This window comes from Galeopterus variegatus, unplaced genomic scaffold (assembly GCF_000696425.1).
Source record: "Galeopterus variegatus unplaced genomic scaffold, G_variegatus-3.0.2 Scaffold6133, whole genome shotgun sequence".
NCBI lineage: Eukaryota > Metazoa > Chordata > Mammalia > Dermoptera > Cynocephalidae > Galeopterus > Galeopterus variegatus.
In genome coordinates, this window is record NW_007732244.1 from 1,758 (window position 1) to 17,437 (window position 15,680).

Below are 15,680 nucleotides of genomic sequence, written 5' to 3' on the forward strand. Positions count from 1 at the left end.
TCTGAATGTCTATTCTTACACCAGTACCATGCTGTTTTGATCACCATAGCTTTGTAGTATAATTTGAAGTGAGGTAGTGTTATGCCTCTGGCTTTGTTTTCTTTGCTCAGGATTGCTTTGGCTTTTTGGCATCTTTTATATTCCATATGAAATGTAAGATCTCCCAAACTCATTCTAGAGGACAACATAACTCTGATACCAAAACCAGATAAAGACACACACAAAAAGAAAGTTACAGGCCAATGTCCTTGATCAAACTAGATGCTAAAGTTGTCAACAAAATATTAGCAATCAGAATGCAGCAACATATTTAAAAAATCTACAGTATGATCAAATGGGATTCATCCCAATGATGCAAGGATGGTTCAATATGCAAAAGTCAATAAATGTGATACATCACATCAACAAACTCAAGGAGAAAGACATTATGATTATCTGAATAGATGCTGAAAAAAGCATTTGAAAAAATTCAACATCCCTTCATGATAAAGACTCTCAACAAATTAGGTATAGAAGGAAAGTATCTATACACAATAAAAGCCATTTATGACAAGCCCATTGCCATTATCATTCTGAATGGGGAAAAATTGAGGACCTTTCCCTTACGAACAGGAACAAGGCAAGAATGCCCACTGTCACCACTTCTATTTCTCATAGTACTGGAGGGACTAGCCAGAGCAATCAAGTAAGAGAAAGAAATAAAGGGAATCCAGATTGGAAAAGATGAAGTCAAATTGTCTCTATTTGTAGATGACATAATACTATACATAGAAAAACATAAAGACTCAATCAAAGAAAACTCCTAGAGCTGGTTAATTAGGTCAGCATTATTGCAGGATACAAAATAAATGCCCCAAACTCAGTTGAATTTAGATACTCAAATAATGAATTAACAAAAAGAGAAATAAAAAAGTAAGCCCATTTACAATTGTCATGAAAAAAAAAAAAAAATACCAAGGGATCAATTTAACCAAGGAGGTGAACGACCTCTACAATGAGAACTACAAACCACTTCTGAAAGAACTTAAAGAAGACAAAAAAGGATGAAAGAATTAACATTGTGAAAATGTCTATACTACCCAAAGTGATCTACAGAGTCAATGCAATCCCCATCAAAATATCAATGGGATTCTTCACAGAAATGGAAGGTATAATTATTTTGGGGAATACTCATAACTCCCTGATTTTCAACATGATGTAGTATTATATAATGTAATTAAGATTGAAATATTTAAGTTAATAGAAACACCACTAACTCTAAATTTCTCCTGTATCTCATGCTTGTACTTTATGGAAAATGTTGATTTTCAACAAGCTCCACAAAGATGTGGATCAAGTAGTTGTTCATGGGTCAAAACTTTATATCAATTGATTCGTATTAGAACAGTAGTACTGTTTAAAATTTTGAGCATAAGCCCTTCAATTTATATCAACAAAATGAACAATTCAAGTTGAAAAATGAGCAGAAGTCCTGGGATGTGTTTATGGAATAAAAGTTTACGGTGAAAAAAAGATCAGCACCCATTACACCAGTACTAGAATTGAGACATTTCTAGTATTTCTGGATAATTATGAGCCAAGCAAGCTGTGTGTAAAACATATGCAATATAAATTCAGGAATTTTTGAAAAAAATGCCCTTATTCAAGATTTGCTTGCTTATTATGAACCACTTAATAGGTACTCTGAATACAGAGATGAACAAGACCCAGCTTTTACCTTCCATGCTCTGACAGTAAAACAGTAGTGAGAAATATCTAAGCAAATGATTATAATATAGCTATTTAAGGATGACAATAGAAGTATTCATAATCGACAACAGAAAAACACAAAGGGAAGTTTTTTCTTGTGATTAATTTAAAACGGAAAAGACAGAGCAAGTATTCCTTCTTCCCGCATTTTGTTACCATAGTGTAATATATCAAAAAGATTAGCATCTTCTAAGATGGATATAAATAAAGGCAGATACAAGAACAATGCCTCATGGACAGAGGTTTCCTCTGCTGGATCTCCTGTAGAGTTTTCTAGCAGATGTTTGCTATGCATGTCTAAGGAAGTATGAATAATATCCATTGTTGTGGTAGTGGGGTGTATCCAGGCCTCATTCAATTTACATTTACATGCTCTCTTTGTGATACATAGGTCCTGAAATACAGTACTGGAAGATTTAATAGTGACTCTGAAACTGAAAGTTTTATTTATGTGAAAGAGTTAACAGAATATCCTGATTGGTTGCTTTTAAAGTCTTTGAGTGTGGCTGTAATAAGAATGACAATTTATGCATTGATTAAATTTAGAAAACTGCCTAAGCATATAGGTGATAATGTAGTTTTTCCAATAATGACAGTTAAAAGAATAAAGTTAAATAATACACACTACCAGATCCCTGAGAAACCAGAAATCTATTGAACAAAATGGGTAGTTATATTGTCTATTGTAACATTATATTCACATTATTAACATATTATTACATAAATAACTGCACATTTATGTTTATTTTGTAGTTTTGGAGAGAAAATATTTTGAGTGTTTATTTATCATGATTTCTATTTTATATGTGAACTAAGAGTTGGTAAAAAAGAGTAAAGTAGTCACATATTTGAAGAGACTGAAAACTACTTAGTATTTTATTACTATGGAAAATTGAAGAAAGAGCTAAGTAGAGAATTATCTTCAGTGGGATGCTGAATCCCCCAGTTATACTTCTTACAGCCTTAGAATAACATTAAAATTTCTTAACAAGATCTATATGAGATTATAATCTTGGCCCTACCGATATTTGTAACCACATAAGGTTACACTCTACCACTTCAATCTTCTGATTACATGTCTCTCTCAGAGGTATTCAGTGTCAACCTTCCCTCTAAGTGGGTCCCCTTCCTTTCTTTGTCACAGTAGTACATATAAAACCTTGTGGTCCTAGCCTGAATTATAATTACTTTTATTAATTTGTTTACATATTTAACATAAAAAATACACAAGAAGATTATTCTTTCTGATTTTATGTGGTAGTCTCAGAATTTATCTGAGGGCTTTGAAAATTTTTAGGAGTTCAATTTGATATATAAGTGTCTGAATTAATGTGTGTGGTGGTGAAGCCACAATTAATTAAATAATGTATAATAGTCTCCTAGCTTGAACCTAAACATTGTTCATTTTTAAGTTTAGATAAGAATGGGCATGACAGGCACATTATGGGGTTAACCATCAGGCATATATTTGATAAATTTTCAAGAAAGGCAAATGTTTTCATTAACCGAATAAATATTGAGCACAAATCATTGACTGCAACTGTATGTTAGATGAGTGAATAAAGCAAGTGAAGTTTTGCAGTGTCATGAAGTTTACACTTCTGTGGGCACAAGGAGAAAATAAGCAATACAACAAAGTAAATTATAATACATTATAAATTGATGTGTGATATGAGCAACAACAAAATAAAACAAGAATGCAGAGTAGGGTAACAGGTAACTGGAATGTAAAGTAGGAAGTTGAAGAGGTGGAGAGATGTGGCATAGATTTTTGTGATAGAATTGCATCTCTTTTCCTATGAATTCAGTCACGCTGATGATTCTGAAAGGAACATTATTTAGTTAATTACAATATTATCTGTATTTGTTGGGAGAAGTAAGGATAAAAGTGAAATGATGAGTAAAGAAATACACTTTAAAGTTAAAAGATCAATAGGGTTTAAGGATATTATTTAATTTTGTAAAAGTGTCTCATATCAGAAAGATAAACATTGGTGTCTCACTTTAAAATTTTGAAAATCATTCTAAAAGAACAAAGTAGGAATGAAAAGAAAATGAAAGATATTTTTAAAAAGCTAAAGTGAAATACTTTAACAAGTAAGATATTGATGAATTCAAGGATAAAAAGTTGCAAATAAATTTATCACATGGCAGCAATTTGCATTAGTAAATAATTGGATTAGAATGTAATAATTAAATCCTTTATAGTTAATGGCACAGAAGGGATGAATGTAAAATTGTCATAGAATATCAGATCTACTTCTGTTATACCAGTATTAGTATAAATAAGTGTCTTATGTCATCAGACTCTTCAATACACAATTATGTTTTTTGAAAAAGACCACATGCACAAGCAAAGCAATTGAATTAAAAATGCTGGCATACAAACAAAAAAGAGCATATGGATGTGGTCTAATATTTATTCTAGATAAATACAACACATTATGAATGTGCTTTACTTTTTATTATCAATATTTTTACAAAAAATACTGTATGCCTCCAGCAATGCTGAGGGTGCCTTAAAAATAAGACATGTTTTCTTTCATTTTTCAGAAACCTGGATGCCTTGCTGATAAACAGTGGCATAAAATTGATCAAATGCCACAATTCTACCAAATGTTATTCTAACTAGCTATCTGTAGGATTCTGTTTTGTTAAATGAATCCTGTTTTGTTTTTTTCTCCAAAGGTGAATCAAACAAAGGTAATAAATCATCCTAAAAATTAGAAGACCAGGAATAGAAGCAAAGAACGTTTCTCAAGATGGAAAGGTTTGATTTTAGCAGGAATATGTGCTTTTTTAAATATGTGTTTTATAGAAAGGAAAAATAAATCAATCGTTTATATGAGATAGAAGAAAGTTGCATGTTTAAGCAAGGAGTTACACCTTGGAGATTAGAAAAATCAATTCTGTGAACAAGGTCACCTGGTCTTTGATCTTTTTCTATCCTCTCCACACTCTAAGCATGATAATACACTAGGTGAAGAAGAAAATAAAATAATTGCAATTTTGAAATTGTTTCTAGACTGAAATGCCATTTTGTATATTTCCAAATAGTAGCCAGTGTACATTAGAATATGGAATATTTGTAGTTAATATATTTCAAATAAAAGTACTATTAAATCAAATGTTCAAAACAGTTGGTATATTTTCTCCAATGTAATACATATATGTAGGGACCATTACGTAGTTTTTATTTATCATTGGCAGATATGACTGCTCTGCTCAATAATGCTCCTTTGCTGTGAAAAAATTATTATTTTTTAACTTTTTTTTAAGGGTACCATTATAAATTCTAAAGATAAAGATCACTGCAACTTTTGCTTTTTCTTCTAAGGAAAAGTTTANTGAATCAAACAAAGGTAATAAATCATCCTAAAAATTAGAAGACCAGGAATAGAAGCAAAGATGGGAAGGTTTGATTTTAGCAGGAATATGTGCTTTTTTAAATATGTGTTTTATGGAAAGGAAAAATAAATCAATCGTTTATATGAGATAGAAGAAAGTTGCATGTTTAAGCAAGGAGTTACACCTTGGAGATTAGAAAAATCAATTCTGTGAACAAGGTCACCTGGTCTTTGATCTTTTTCTATCCTCTCCACACTCTAAGCATGATAATACACTAGGTGAAGAAGAAAAAAAATAATAATAATTGCAATTTTGAAATTGTTTCTAGACTGAAATGCCATTTTGTATATTTCCAAATAGTAGCCAGTGTACATTAGAATACGGAATATTTGCAGTTAATATATTTCAAATAAAAGTACTATTAAATCAAATGTTCAAAACAGTTGGTATATTTTCTCCAATGTAATACATATATGTAGGGACCATTATGTAGTTTTTATTTATCATTGGCAGATATGACTGCTCTGCTCAATAATGCTCCTTTGCTGTGAAAAAATTATTTTTTTTTAACATTTTTTTAAGGGTACCGTTATAAATTCTAAAGATAAAGATCACTGCAACTTTTGCTTTTTCTTCTAAGGAAAAGTTTATTATTGTAAATCTTACCTCACATTCTTTAATCTACATGACTGTACTATAAGGCATATTTATTAGCTTTTAGCTATCTAATGCTGAAATTTGTTTTTCTATATTTCATCAGAGAATATAAACACCAAAACATTATAATATTATGAACTTCTTTTTTGATACTTCAAATGCTCTTTTTAAAAACTCAAAGAGATCCACGTAATGATCTGTAATGCACTACAAACTAAGCTTGTTCTGAACATAATACATTCTGATATTCTGTTGTGGCCAAGTTGAAAGGTTTTGTTCAGTAGTATTTTTTATTTAAAACATAAATTAAAAGGGAATTTTTATCTTGGTTTGTAGATTTATTTGGGGGGACCTCTACCAACACCATATTAGTTGAGCTTCCCTTCATTCATTATTTGGGACATTACAAAATTTTCTTAGACATACCTACATCTTTCAGTACACCTATCTATTCAGAGTTTTCTACAGAGTACAGTGCTATTACCGAATTATGATCATGACACTTTCTACTTTTAACTGAGTAACTAGTTCCCATTTATTTTTCATTAGAAACCAAAACCCATGTGTATATTCTGTAGTGCCATGGATGACTTAGTCCATTGCCTACCTATGAGCCTCACTTCCCCCATCACTCTGCCTACCTCTAATTGCTAATTGCTCCAGTTGTCTGGAGTGATATTAGTTATTTTTGTAAGTGACATCCTTTCCCTCATACTTTCGTACTCCAAGAAGACATCCCAATTATTCTTAAGAACCCAAAAAAACCCAGCATGCCTACCTATTAGTAGATCCATTTTCTCTCATCTTTGGAAAGAATATGTGAACGTCTGAGAGATGTATATTTTATGGACCACATAATGACAGATATTTTTCAAGGAACCTTCTAACCTAGCAAGGATAGCACTAGTTTAAAAGAAACTATGTGAAAAATTCAATTTTTCTCAGGAAAAAAATGTAGAAATGGAAAATGAGTTAATATAAAATATGCACATCTCAGTTTTTTTTTTCTTTTTCCAAATACATATTTTATAAATGCAGGATGGATTCAATTTTAAATATTGTTTGAATTTCACCACAAATTGAATATGAAAGGAAACCAAAATATATCTGAACTGATCTAGAGATTGGCTAAATTTACTGGACAAGTAGAAACAAGTTCAAAAATCCTAAATAACCATATACTTATAAGCATCTGAATTTTTGAACATCAAAAACATCTAAAATTATGATTTTTCAGGTTAAAATTCTATTACTTTACATAAGCAATACTCACTTTATAAACTCATGTTATATTCAAATATTCATACATTCTTATATTCTAACAAAACTGGACACTAAGGTAACAGCATATAATAGAAACTTCCATAAGACCTGTATCTTGATTTAAATGGTATAAGCATCAAGCCATTGCAGGCAACTGAATTAAGAATGTTAACAATCAGTTGTATCTAAGTCAAATCTATCCAAGTAATGCTTAAAACAAACTTTATAATTAAATTAAAATGCTACTGAGTAAATTTTAACTAATGATCTTCATATTTTACATTATGATTATAAAATTAATTTTCTTTTCTTTATTGGCTGTCAAAATTTTTTATTGAAATATTTTCCTTCATCCTTAATTACCTGGGCATTCCACTGTACCACCGTTGATGTCATCTATGATGCCATGTGAGTGATGCCCTCAACATTGCATCTCACAGACTGGGTAGTCCCCAGGATCTCTTTAATGGTTCCAGAAATTTCTCTGGCTAAAAGAGGTGCTGCATCTGTTGGGCAATGCTCACAATCTTATCAAAAGTGATATTTCTACTGTGTTTAAAGTGTTTTTGTTTCTGGGCCGGCCCGGTGGCGCACTGCTACAGTGCGCCGTCCCGCCGAGGGTTCGGATCCCACATACAGACTGGTTCCCGCTCACTGGCTGAGTGAGGTGCGGGCGCAAGACTGAGGGTTGCGATCCCGTTGCTGGTCCCAGTCCGGTATGGGCGTGACACTGAGGGTTGCGATCCATTGCTGGACACGAAAAAAGACAAAAAGGAAAAAAAAAAAAGTGTTTCTGTTTCTTTCTGTCTGTTGGTGGTTTGTTGAGGGACTTGATAATCAGAGCAGAGGCAGACAGTACGACCTCACCCTGGACTTGTCTGTTCTGAATGGTCAGTTTCACTGTAATCCTCAGACTCTTCCAGCCACTGGCTGCCTTGTTAACATCATTAGCAGCCATTTTTGGAGACAGACCCAGGGGGCCAGTCTTGGGGTTCAGGGCCGAGTTGGCACCAACTTCCTCACAAGTGTACTTCAGGTACAGGAATTTAATTTCCTGAAGGTTGAACTTAGGCAGCATAATGGAGACAGCTGGTGTCAAATAGGCTAGACGGGATGAGCTAAGAAAGTTGCACTTTGGCGTCCTCTGAGCCAAGAACCAAAAAGCTAAAATTACTTCTTAACCTTTAAAATATATATGGAAGCATTCATTTTAATAAATTTATTTGATGGTATGATTTTATTTTAGTGAACTCTATAAAGAATCCACAAATATCTGTATTTAAAACTTATAGTTTATCATTTATTTTTATAGTTTATTTTTTAAAGATATAAATATCAGTAATGTCAAATGATTCTTTAAAAGTTAAGATGTGATAATTCACTCTATTATTCTTCTAGTATCAGTCCAGATAGGCTAGGTATAAAATCATCACCAAAGGTTCAAAAGCCCTTTCATACAAATATTTAATTATTTTCTATGTTAAATCCACTGCATATTTCATGAATCTATAGGGCACATATTTTCTTAACATTCCAGTGTAATTAATATAATACTACATTATTGTATTTAATAATATATTATTACATGTTATATTATTTAATTTGCATGTACACAAAACACTGTGTAATTGTTTATATAACATTTTATATGTAAATCCATATGAATATTTATTACAGTTATAAAGCTTGCACATTTTTCGTGTTTGTATTAATTTTAAATCTATAAACATTTTTATGATATGTATGTTTAGTGCTTTTAAGTGCAATGAATAGATTTCCTAATCATTAATTGTATAGTATGTTACTCTCAAAATAAATATACAAACAATTGGTAAAACATCAACATTTAAATCAAATAAAAATAGTTGTTACCTAAGTAACATCTAGGATGGTTACTTATATTTTAAAATACGTGTTCAGGTCAGCTGGCTAATGTATCTTATTTGTATTGTTGTAGTTGTTATGCTGATAATGGATGATGGTAGCCTTAAAATCACAAAATCATAAATAACAAGTTACCTCAGGGAGGCCAGACATAAGGGTGAGGAGGGCATTGCTATTCCAAAGTCTGAAGTTAAAACCAAAGCCAGGCAAAAGCATTTTTCTGAATGCCACGGTGGGAGTCTTGATGCATACGCTTCTACATATGCATATTTTATTAAATCCACATTTCTACAGTGGCAAGCAGCTAAAACCAAAGTGATTTTCCATTAATAAGAAACTCATTTAGCAGAGCTGCAACAGCTGCCAAGGTGAGCTGAGACCCAGAACTTAGTCTTAGGCCCTGGGAGGGAAGCTGCCAAGGTAAGTGGAGATCTGCGTGGCACTGGGGCTCAGTCTTAGGCCCTAGAGGGAAGTGCTCATAGGCCCAGCAGGCATGGAGGTAATCTGAGACATGTGGTACTGGGGGCTCAGTCTACAGCCAAGGGTTCCAGAAAATGAGCCAAGGTGGTGTATTATACCCAGTGCCACACCTACTGTCACCACAAGGACAGTTCACCACCACAGTAGCAGCAGTTCACCACCACACTTGACTACATGGATATAAGAAAAGTCACCAGTAGAGCCAATAGAGAAAGAAATCTTTGTCCTCATAGCCAACCTCAAAACAATAGAGGAAGCAAGTCCTCTACTAGATGACCAAACATCAATGAAAAAAATACAAGAACTACAATCAAGAAGATTTGACACCGAAGGAATACAATAAAGCTCAAATTTCAGGCCCCATAGAATTGGGGATCCTTGAAATGTCTGAAAGGGAATTCCGGGCAATGATCTTAAGAAAACTTGAAGAGATAAAAGAAGACTCAGAGGACACAATGAAACAAGAAAAATATCAAGAAGAAGAAGAAGAAGGAATTTTACAAAGAGTTTAATACCTTTAAAAAGTGTGTAGCAGAACTAGAAATGAAAGATTCACTCAATGAAATAAAAAACACAACAGAAAAATTTAGTAGCAGCCTAGAGCAAACAGAGAAAGAATTTCAGATCTTGAAGATTGTCTTTTCAAAATAACCCAAGCAGACAAATAATAATCTATTATTCTTCTAGTATCAGTCCAGATAGGCTAGGTATAAAATCATCACCAAAGGTTCAAAAGCCCTTTCATACAAATATTTAATTATTTCCTATGTTAAATCCACTGCATATTTCATGAATCTAGGGCACATATTTTCTTAACATTCCAGTGTAATTAATATAATGCTACATTATTGTATTTAATAATATATTATTACATGTTATATTATTTAATTTGCATGTACACAAAACACTGTGTAATTGTTTATATAACATTTTATATGTAAATGCATATGAATATTTATTAGTTACAAAGCTTGCACATTTTTCGTGTTTGTATTAATTTTAAATCTATAAACATTTTTATGATATGTAAGTTTAGTGCTTTTAAGTGCAATGAATAGTTTTCCTAATCATTAATTTTATAGTATGTTACTCTCAAAATAAATATACAAACAATTGGTAAAACATCAACATTTAATTCATATAAAAATAGTTGTTACCTAAGTAACATCTAGGATGGTTACTTATATTTTAAAATACGTGTTCAGGTCAGCTGGCTAATGTGTCTTATTTGTATTGTTGTAGTTGTTATGCTGATTATGGATGATGGTAGCCTTAAAATCACAAAATCATAAATAACAAGTTACCTCAGGGAGGCCAGACATAAGGGTGAGGAGGGCATTGCTATTTGACTTTCCAAAGTCTGAAGTTAAAACCAAAGCCAGGCAAAAGTATTTTTCTGAATGCCATGGTGGGAGTCTTGATGCATATGCTTCTACATATGCATATTTTATTAAATCCACATTTCTACAGTGGCAAGCAGCTAAAACCAAAGTGATTTTCCATTAATAAGAAACTCATTTAGCAGAGCTGCAACAGCTGCCAAGGTGAGCTGAGACCCAGAACTTAGTCTTAGGCGCTGGGAGGGAAGCGCCCATAGCCACCACAGCTGCCAAGGTAAGTGGAGATCTGCGTGGCACTGGGGCTCAGTCTTAGGCCCTAGAGGGAAGTGCTCATAGGCCCAGCAGGCATGGAGGTGATCTGAGACATGTGGTACTGGGGGCTCAGTCTATGGCCACGGGTTCCAGAAAATGAGCCAAGGTGGTGTATTATACCCAGTGCCACACCTACTGTCACCACAAGGACAGTTCACCACCACAGTAGCAGCCAGGGATACTCTGCAGGCAACCTGCTGCTCACTTGACTACATGGATATAATGAGTCACCAGTAGAGCCAATAGAGAAATAAATCTTTGTCCTCATAGCCAACCCCAAAGCAATAGAGGAAGCAAGTCCTCTACTAGATGACCAAACATCAGTGAAAAAAATACAAGAACTACAAACAAACAAGAAGATTTGACACCGAAGGAATACAGTAAAGCTCAAATTTCAGGCCCCATAGATCTGGGGATCCTTGAAATGTCTGAAAGGGAATTCCGAGCAATGACCTTAAGAAAACTTGAAGAGATAAAAGAAGAGTCAGAGGACACAATGAAACAAGAAAAATATCAAGAAGAAGAAGGAAGAATTTTACAAAGAGATTAATACCTTTAAAAAGTGTGTAGCAGAACTAGAAAGGAAAGATTCACTCAATGAAATAAAAAAACACAACAGAAAAATTTAGTAGCAGCCTAGAGCAAACAGAAGAAAGAATTTCAGATCTTGAAGATTGTCTTTTCAAAATAACCCAAGCAGACAAATAATAATAATAATTAAGAATAATGAAGAAAAATCTAAGAGAGATAGCAGAAACCTCAAGCATGCTAACATCTGAATTGTGGGTATTCCAGAAGAGGAGAAAAAAGGGAAAGTTATTGAAAACCTATTCAAGGAAATAATAACAGAAAACTTCCCAGGTGTAGGGAAAGATACAGACCTTCAGATTCAGGAAGCTCAAAATCCCCAAACAGATTAAATCCAAAAAGATCATCTCCAATACACATTATAGTAAAATTTGCAAAGCTCAAAGACAAAGAGAGAATTCCAAAAGCAGCAAAAGAAATGTGCCAAGTCACCTATGGGGAACGCCCATCAGACTAACAGCAGACTTCTCAACTGAAACCCTACAGGCCAGAAGAAAGTATAATGATATATTCAAAATAATAAAAGAAAAAAAAATTGCCAGCCAAGAATACTTTACCCCGCAAAGCTTTCCTTCAGAAATGAGGGACAAATAGTTTATTTCCCAGACTAACAAAAATTGTGGGAGTTCACCACCACATGAATAGCCCTGCAAGAAATTCTCAAGGAAGTCTTTCATCTGAAATCTGAATAATGATGATCACTATCACATATACACAAGAAAGAGCAAAACATGCATTCAAACAAAAATGCCAGTAATAAAGAGAAAGAAGCTAAATCATGCCACCTCGTTTCCAGCTAATATTGAAGAAGAGAAATAAAAAGGGAAGAAATGATCAAAAGATATTTAAATCATCTAAACAAAAAGCAATTAAATGATAAGAATTAGACAATAATTGTTAATAATTACCCTAAATGTGAATGGATTAAACTTCCCATTCAAAAGACACAGAATGATTGATTGGATTAAAAAGCTATACTGAAGTATATACTGTCTTCAAGAGACACACCTCATCTGTAGAGACACACACAGAGTAAAAGTGAAGGGATGGAAAAAGGTATACTATGCAGTCGGAAACCAAAAATGAGCAGGAGTAGCTATTCTTATAGCAGGTAAAATAGACTTTAAACTAAAAAACATAAAAAGAGACAAAGAAGGCCACTGTACAATGATAAAAGGATCTATTCAGCTAGAAGACATAACAACCAGAAATATATATGCACCCAATACGAGAGCACTCAGATATATAAAGCAAACGCTCTTAGACCTAAACAAAGAAATAGGCCCTAATATGTTAATAGGGGGTGACCTGAACACCCCTCTCTCAATACTGGACAGATCTTCCAGGCAACAAATCAATAAAGAGACACAGGATTTAAACTACACCTTAGGCAAACTGGACATGGCAGATATATGCAGAACATTTCACGTAGCAACAAAAGAATATACTTTATTTCATCAGCACATGGAACATTCTCCAAGATAGACCACATGTTTGGTCACAAATCTAGTCTCAGCAAATTAAAAAAATAATGAAATCATTCCAAATATCTTTTTAGACCACAATGGACTGAAACTTGAAATTAATAATAAGCAAAACACTGGAAACTATACAAAGACATGGAAACTAAACAATAGGCTCCTTGGACCTATGGGACCAAGAAGAAATTAAACAGGAAATCAAAAAATTTCTCAAAACTAATGAAAATAAAGACACAGCATACCAAAACCAGTGGATATACTACAAAAGCAGTACTAAGAGGGGAATTTATTACAATAAATGCTTACATCAAAAGAACGGAGAGACTTTAAATAAGTGACCTAATGCTACACCTCCAAGAACTAGAAAAACAATAATGATCCAATCCTAAAAGTAATAGATGGAAAAAAATAATTAAGATCAGAGCAGAACTAAATAGAATAGGGACCCGAAACACAAAGAAAAGATCAAGAAAACAAAAAGTTGTTTTTTTGAGAAGATGAATAAAATAGGAAAATCATTAGCTAGATTAACTAGTTAAAACCAAAGCCAGGCAAAAGAAGAGAGAAGACCCAAACGACCAAAATCAGAAATGAAAAGGGAGACATGACAAATGATACCACAGAAATGCAAAGAATCATTACTGACTATTATAGACAATTATATGACAACAATTATAAAAACCTGGGATAAATGGATAAGTTTCTGGACACATACAAACTACCCAGATTGAACCAAGAACAGATAGAAAACTTGAACAGACCAATAACAAGCAATGAGATTGAAACAGCAATCAGCAATTTTCCAACAAAGAAAAGCCCAGGACTGGATGGCTTTACAGCTGAATTCTATCAAATGTCTAAAGAGGAATTAATACTAATTCTCCTCAAACTATTCCAAAAAAATCAAAACAGAGCGATCTTCTAAACTCATTCTATGAAGCCAACATAACTCCGATATCAAAACCCAATAAAGACGCAACAAAAAAGAAAATTACAGGCCAATAACCTTGATGAACATAGACGCAGAAATCATCAACAAAATATTAGCAATCAGAATACAGCAACACATTAAAAAAATTATACACCATGATCAAGTGGGATTCGTGCCAGGGATGCAAGGATGGTTCAGCATACGAAAGTCAATTAATGTGATACATCAAATCAACAAACTCAAGAACAAAAACAGTTTGATTATCTCAGTAGATTCTGAAAAAGCATTCGATGAAATTCACCATCCCATCATGATAAAGACTCTCAACAAATTAGGTATTGAAGGAAAGAATCTCAACACAGTAAAAGTCATCTATAACAAGCCCACTGCCAGTATCATTCTGAATTGGGTAAAACTGAAGGCTTTTCCCTTAAGAATACGAAAAAGACAAGGATTCCCACTGTCACCACTTCTATTTCTCATAGTACTGGAGGCACTAGCCAGAGCAATCAGGCAAGAGAAAGAAATAAAGGACATCCAGATTGGAAAATATGAAGTCAAACTGTCCCTATTTGCAGATGACATGGTATGATATATAGAAACACCTACAGACTCTTATCAAAAAACTCCTAAAGCTGGTAAAATTTTCAATAATGTTGCAGAATGAAAAATAAATGCTCAAATATCAGATTTCCATTCCTCTGGGTATATGTCCAGAAGTGGGATTGCTGGATTGTATGGACAATCTATCTGTAGTTGCTTGAGAAAGCTCCATACTGTTTTCCATAGTGGTTATACTAATTTACAGGCTCACCAACAGTGTAGGAGCATTCCCTTCTCTCCACACCCTCACCAGCATTTGTTATTCTCTATCTTTTTGAGTATAGCCAGTCTAACTGGAATAAGGTGATATCTCAATATGGTTTTAATATGCATTTTCTTGGTGACTAGTGATATTGAATATTTTTTCATGTACCTTTTGGCCATTTGTATGGCTTCCTTTGAAAAATGCCTATTCAACTCCTTTGCCAATTTTTTAGTTGAGTTACTTGGTTTTTTTACTATGTAATTGCTTGGGTTCCCTGTATATTATGGATATCAATCACTTGTTGGATGCAGAATTAGCAAAATCCTCTGGTAGGTTGTTGTTTCACTCTGTCAATTGTTTCATTTGCTGTGCAGAAGGTTTTTAGTTTTATATAGTCCCATTTGTTTATTTTTTTCTTTTGTTTCCTGTGCTTTGGGGATCATGTTCAAAAAGTCTTTGCCCAGACCCACTTCCTAAAGTGTTTCACCTGTATTCTCCATTAGTAATTTTACAGTTTCAGGTCTTATACTTAAGTCTTTCGTCCATCTTGAGTTTATTTTAGTATATGGTCAGAGATACATGTCTAGTTTCATTCTTCTGCATATGGATATCCAGTTTTCCCAGCATCATTTGTTGAAGAGGCCGTCTTTCTCCAATGTAGATTTTTGTTGCCTCTGTCCAATATCAGATGGCTGTAAGCCTGAGGAGTGATTTCTGGATTCTGCTCCACTGGTTTGAGTGTCTATTTTTATGTCTGTACCATGCTGTTTTGGTTACTACAGCTTTGTAGTATAATTTGAAATGAGGCAGTGTTATGCCTCTGGATTAATTTTCTTTTT

General features: G+C 33.5%; 1 pseudogene; it reads right to left on the reverse strand.

Annotated features, from left to right (window-relative positions):
* Window positions 1-7,380: 7,380 nt before the first annotated feature.
* The window catches only part of LOC103605874, a 10,259-nt pseudogene continuing 1,959 nt past the window's right edge, over window positions 7,381-15,680 (reverse strand).